A 6,299-nucleotide genomic window follows, 5' to 3' on the forward strand; every position below is an offset into this window, starting at 1 on the left:
CTCGGTGTCCAGATCTGGTCCATGAGATATAAGGCTCTGTCACCCTTAACTTCCAAGTTCTTATCCATTCCACGCAGGGATTCTCCCGCCACATTTTCAGGTTTTAAGGCTTCGAACTGAGCCTCCTTAATTTGTGCGGATAGATGCGAATGGATAGTCATAGTTAATGACTTGACCCTTCGACCAGAATATTCTTTCCGACTTAGGGCGTTTGCTACCACGTTGGCTTTACCCGGATGATAACGAATTTCGCATTCGTAGTCATTGAGTAGCTCGACCCACCGTAGTTGTCTCATATTGAGCTCCTTCTGGTTGAATATGTGTTGTAGGCTTTTGTGGTCTGTGAAGATAGTGCTCTTCGTACCATACAGGTAGTGTCTCCAGATCTTCAGAGCAAATACAACTGCTCCTAATTCGAGGTCGTGAGTGGTGTAGTTGACCTCGTGTGTCTTCAGCTGCCTTGAGGCATAGGCGATGACCTTACCTCGTTGCATCAGATCACAGTCGAGCCCTTGATTTGACGCATCGCAATAGACCACGAAGTCTTCTGTCCCTTCGGGGAGGGACAGTATTGGTGCGGTGCACAAGGCTCGTTTTAGCGTTTGGAATGCTTCCTCCTGCTTTTCTTCCCAGTCAAAGGCCACGCCTTTCTGGGTCAATGTTGTAAGGGGTTTCGTAATTCGAGAGAAGTTCCGTATGAATCTGCGATAGTAGCCAGCGAGGCCTAGAAATTGATGAATTTCGGTAGGCGTCTTCGGTGCTGACCAGTTTTCAATAGCTTTAATTTTGGATGGGTCCACATGGATTCCTTCTTCGCTAACCACGTGTCCTAAGAATTTGACTCTTCGGATCCAAAATTCGCATTTAGAGAACTTCGCATAGAGCTTCTCTAATCGTAGGGTTGCTAGGACTTGTCGCAGATGATCACTATGCTCCTCCTCACTTCGAGAGTAGATAAGTATATCGTCGATGAATACGATGACGAACTGATCCAAGTAAGGGCGGCATACTCTATTCATCAAGTCCATGAACACTGCGGGGGCATTGGTCAATCTGAATGGCATTACCACGAACTCGTAGTGTCCGTAACGAGTTCGGAAGGCTGTCTTCGGAACGTCTTCCTCAAGCACTCGTAACTGGTGATACCCGGACCTCAGGTCAATCTTGGAGAAGTAGCTCGCCCCTTGCAGCTAGTCGAATAAATCGTCTATGCGAGGTAGGGGTAACGATTCTTGACCGTAAGCTTGTTGAGTTCCCTATAGTCGATGCACATACGGAACGATCCGTCTTTCTTCTTGACGAACAAGACCGGAGCTCCCCAGGGTGAGAAGCTTGGTCTTATAAAGCCCTTGCTGAGCAGTTCGTTAAGTTGACCCTACAGTTCTTACATCTCAGCTGGTGCTAGACGATAGGGCGCTTTGGCTATGGGGGTAGCTCCTGGCACTAAGTCGATTCGGAACTCGACTTGACGTTGCGGGGGTAATCCTGGGAGTTCTTCTGGAAAGATGTCAGGAAAATCGCGTACTACGGGGAGGTCTTTTAGGTCTTTGGCTTTCTGGTTCACATCGACTACGTGTGCAAGGAATGCACGATATTCCTTACGCAAGTACTTCTGGGCTTGAATGCTTGAGATGATACGAAGGCTCGTACTGGGTTTGTCTCCGTAGATCAACAAGGTTTCGTTATTCGGTAGGTTTAGACGGACTGCCTTCTCGAAGCACAGAATATCGGTACGATGGGGACTCAACCAGTCCATGCCCACAATGACATCGAAGCTCTTGATTGATACTGGTATGAGGTCGACTGGAAACGAATGATTATCTAGCGTGAGGGTACAACCTATGTAAATCTCGTTAGAACTCTCTGTCTTTCCGTTGGCCATTTCTACGACGAACGTTTCTTTTAGTGCTTGCGGTGCTTGATTAAGTAAGTGTTTAAAATTTTGGTTCACGAAGCTCCTCTCAGACCCACTATCAAATAGGATACAAGCATATGAGTTATCGAGAAGGAACGTACCCGTGACTACTGTGGGGTCTGCCACGGCTTCATTGTGGCCCATAGCGAGTAGTCTTCCTGCTCCTCCCGCATTCCCAGCTTTCGGACAGTTTCTTTTGAAGTGCCCTCTCTCGCCACATCCGTAGCAGGCCTGGCTCACTCCTGCACCAGGAGCCTGGGTGTTAGGTTTGGGTGGTGCTCTGCAAAACCGAGCGGTATGGCCCTTCCGGTCGCAATTGGTGCAGTGCATTTCCCGGCAGGGGCCGTTATGATGGAAAAAGCACTTGGTGCACTTGGGTAGGGTCCCTACGTATGGTTTGGCTAGTACAGGGGCAACAGGAGTTGTGGCAGCATGGACAGCCACCATCTGTTGTTTCTTGGAAGAGGGTTGAGTTGATTTGCCCTTCTTTCGGTCCCAATGTTTTCTCTTGTTGTCGGCCGTGTTGGTTGGTGTTGAGGTAGTAGTTGTAGTCGTTGTTGGAGGAGAAGGAACCTCATGATCGATGAGCCTTTGGGCCAATTCCTTGGCACTATCAAAGGTCGCAGGTTTCGATGCTAGAACATTCCCTCGATACGGGGGTACCAAACCCCAGATGTATCTCTCGACTTTCTTGCTTTCAGTGAGGACCAGGTTAGGACATAGAGTCACCAGGTCGCAGAACCTGGCTGTATAAGCCACTATGTCGGAACCCTTCATCTTGAGGTTCCACAATTCCTCCTCGATCTTCTGAATTTCGCCCCTCGGGCAGTACTCCCTTGTCATCAGGTCCTTCAGTGTATTCCAGCCCATGGCGTTAGCTGCTACCAGTGAGAGTGATTTGACATGGCCATTCCACCATGTCAGGGCCCTTTCGGTGAAGGTGCAAGCAGCGAACTTTATCTTGCTTCCCTCAGGGCATGATCACATCTCAAAGATTGCTTCTGTTCTCTCGACCCATTGGGACAGCGCAATAATCCCTCCGGTTCCGTTGAAGTACATTGGTTTGCAGCTGATGAAATCTTTATAGGTACACTCCCATGTACGCGGTTGGATTTCACCATGGCTAGAGTTTGTGCCCGTTCCAGCTCCACTTGCACCACCAGAGTTTACTTGGGCCATGGTTGCGGTCACATCTGCGATCACCGCTGCTTGAAACATCACCGCATCGAACTGCGACGGGGGTGGTGGTGGTGGAGTTTGATTTGCGGGTCTGCCCCTGGACGGTTGCGGACGAGGCGGCATCTTTTACTGAAAGTTGACAGGGATGATGACAATTGTGAGAATCAATTGTAAGTATGATGATAGTGTTTCATGGACTAAATCGCCATAGTCCAACTATCAGATAGAGGTATAACAACAGAGTAGGGAAACACAAGGTAAATACTTTCCCATAGATTAGATAACTGCCAATAGTACTGGTATTAATGATGTAAAATGAGTCTAAGAAAAATGACCTAACAGTAGGTCTTACATCAAACCATAAGGGAAAATGTTGGCAGCTTAGAAGTCTAGTTAGATCACTTTAAAAGCTAGAAATGTTTTACAGACAAGTGCTCTATAGAGCACTTGTCTGTAAAACATTTCTAGCTTTTAAAGTGATCTAACTAGACTTCTAAGAAAGGCTCTACAGACAAGTGCTCTATAGAGCACGGAAAAGAAAGGCTATTCCTTAACCAAAAGAGAAAGGTGAGGCGACATCTTCTACCGGCGGCGGGTATCCCTCGGGCGAACCCTCAGATCTGCCAGTTGACGTACAACCTCCTGAAGATGTCGCTCTTGTGCCCTCTGGCATACCCGGATTTCCATGACTTCGGCTCGGGATGCAGCTATCTGTTGCTGCAGAGCCTCGTTGGTCCTCCTAGTCCTTTCCATAGCCTCTTCAAGTTGGCGAATGCGGACGGTATTAATGCCAGAGTTGGCGTCCACTTCCATCACTCGGTCGATCGTTGCACGACTTTGCTCGTCATTCCGGGCGATCCTTCGAACCATAATGGGTAGGACTCGGTCAGCTGAGCCTCCCTCGCTTATGTTGTAAAAGCTTCGATCTCCGTTGAAGGGTAAAGCCAGACCCTGCTCATCACTCCAACGGTTCAAGTTTGTTGCCCACAGGGATGTGGGGCCTTGAAATGCTGGTCGGGGGTTGAGGTTTGGGACTTGACCTTCTTGGGGTAGGTTGTTGACCTCTGGTTCGGAGTCAGAGCCATCTGAAAAGCCTTCAGCGCGGTGATCATCCAAAGGAATTGGGTGATCCTCCTCTGGCTCATCATCGAGCCATCCACCAATGCCTTGATTGGGATAATACGGATCGTCGGGGAGATGGAAGCCAGCCATGTTATCTATGCGAGAATAGGGGAAAAGAATAGTTAATAGGCGTACTAATACCGACCCTTCTTAGATTGCACATAAGTAATTATAGTAACACAAAATACTCCTATAGTATTTTTGGTTTATGTTCTGTTCTAATGTTCTCGTTGTAGTAGTGTTGGTAAGTTTTTAGACTTGTTGCAACACCACAATCATTCTTAGGCACATGCTAGTCACTCCTCGGAAAATATAGTTGATCAGGCTATATCCCCCTAGATTTGACTATATGTCTCTAAGCCTAATTGCGTTGTTCAACAATCGTAATACTTTTTGTTCTTATCTAGTATGATACTGACCCTGGTATGGATAGATGTATACATACTTAGTTAAATATTTTATTATTTAAAAGTATAAATTCTTGGTCAGAGTGTTTTAATCCCGGTGCGTTTATAGTTTGTATATCTTTTATGGGTTGATATACTTAATTCACTATAAACAATGCTCTGATACCAATCTGTCACACCCCAAAACCGGAACGGCGGAAACGTTCTGGGGTGGAGGACGTCATGTACAGTATCACAACAAAGCATAATAGTAAACAAGCAACAACATCCATTGCATTAATAGAATAATTTTGATACAACCGTGTTCTGTATAGGATGTAAGACACCAAAAATGAATGATCAAAATAAGAGATGGGTCTTGTATGTGCTCCATCTTCTCAAAAGCTTCATCGGTACCTGTCTACTGATGACCTGAGAATACAAGTTATTTTGAAAGAGTTTATCAGCATAACGATGGTAAGTTCATAAGTATTTAGTATCATTGCTTGTATGAAACTGTTTGTAACAACGTAGTATACATGTTCGTAGTTGTTTGTAAATGTTTGTAAATAGTTGAACTCTCTAGAAAATCCTATATTTTCTACCAAAATGTAGCCTTCTACCAAGACCCTACTGTTTGTATGTTTGTTCTTTTGTAGTGTAAGAGTTTTCCCCAGTGAAATTATCATTATGAAAATATAGTTTACTTAAATGTGTATGTGACAAGATCACAAAGTCAATGAAATAGGAAAATAATGTTTTACCTCAGCAGTGACACTGCTAGTTATAAAGTGAAGAAACACCGATTCCAGGTAGTACTAAATGTACGGTACACCTCGGGGAGTCTAAAGTGATAAAAGGGTAGACTCCAGGTGGTATTAAATGAACAATACGCCTCGGAGAGTCTAAAGAAATGAAATGCAGACTCCAGGTGGTATTAAATGAACAATACGCCTCGGAGAGTCTGTTTTGCCTTTAATTCTTAATTGGTTAATTAAAGGTTTGAATGTGAACTCGTATGTAACCATGCTGATCGACGGCTGAATAACTGATGACCCTCCGGTGTCATACGTAGTGAGGTTACATTCTGTCACCCCTTGGCCTTATCGGCTGGGACTGTAGCTAGCAGTCGGGGTGTGGGAGTGTCTGTCCCGTATAGATCTATACACACAATGCCCGCTCTCCCTCCAGGAGACTCTGGTTACAAGGTGATTCCACAATGAAGTGTCGTATCGAAAGTAGTATGTCACATTCTATTTATAGTATTCAAATGTTTGTGTAGTATGTCATAGTGTAGTAATGTTTTCTCTGTTGCTAGTGTATAGTATGTACTCTTGTATAGTATATAGTGTGTCCCCTTGTGTAGTGTATAATATGCTCTCTTGTATAGTGTATAGTATGTTCCCTTGTATAGTGTATAGTATGTTCTCTTGTATAGTGTATAGCGTGTATTGACTCATAACTGTACTGACTCTTGTATGTGCCGTTGTAATAGTAGTAGTGAGTAGAAAAAACCTTAACTATACCTATTATAGTTAAATAGTGATGTTGTTTGTATGCTCTGTTACTCAAAGGTACAGAACTGAAGTGAAAGCTTCTATATCCAAACACATATATACGATATATAGTTTGACCATAATGTAAGTTTAAAAGAGTTTGATAAAGGATTTAGCATTTAAAAGAGTTTAGTAATATGT

The sequence above is a fragment of the Lactuca virosa genome, chromosome 4 (genome assembly GCF_052849685.1).
Source record: "Lactuca virosa cultivar CGN04683 chromosome 4, Lactuca_virosa_CGN04683_v6, whole genome shotgun sequence".
Classification (NCBI taxonomy): domain Eukaryota; kingdom Viridiplantae; phylum Streptophyta; class Magnoliopsida; order Asterales; family Asteraceae; genus Lactuca; species Lactuca virosa.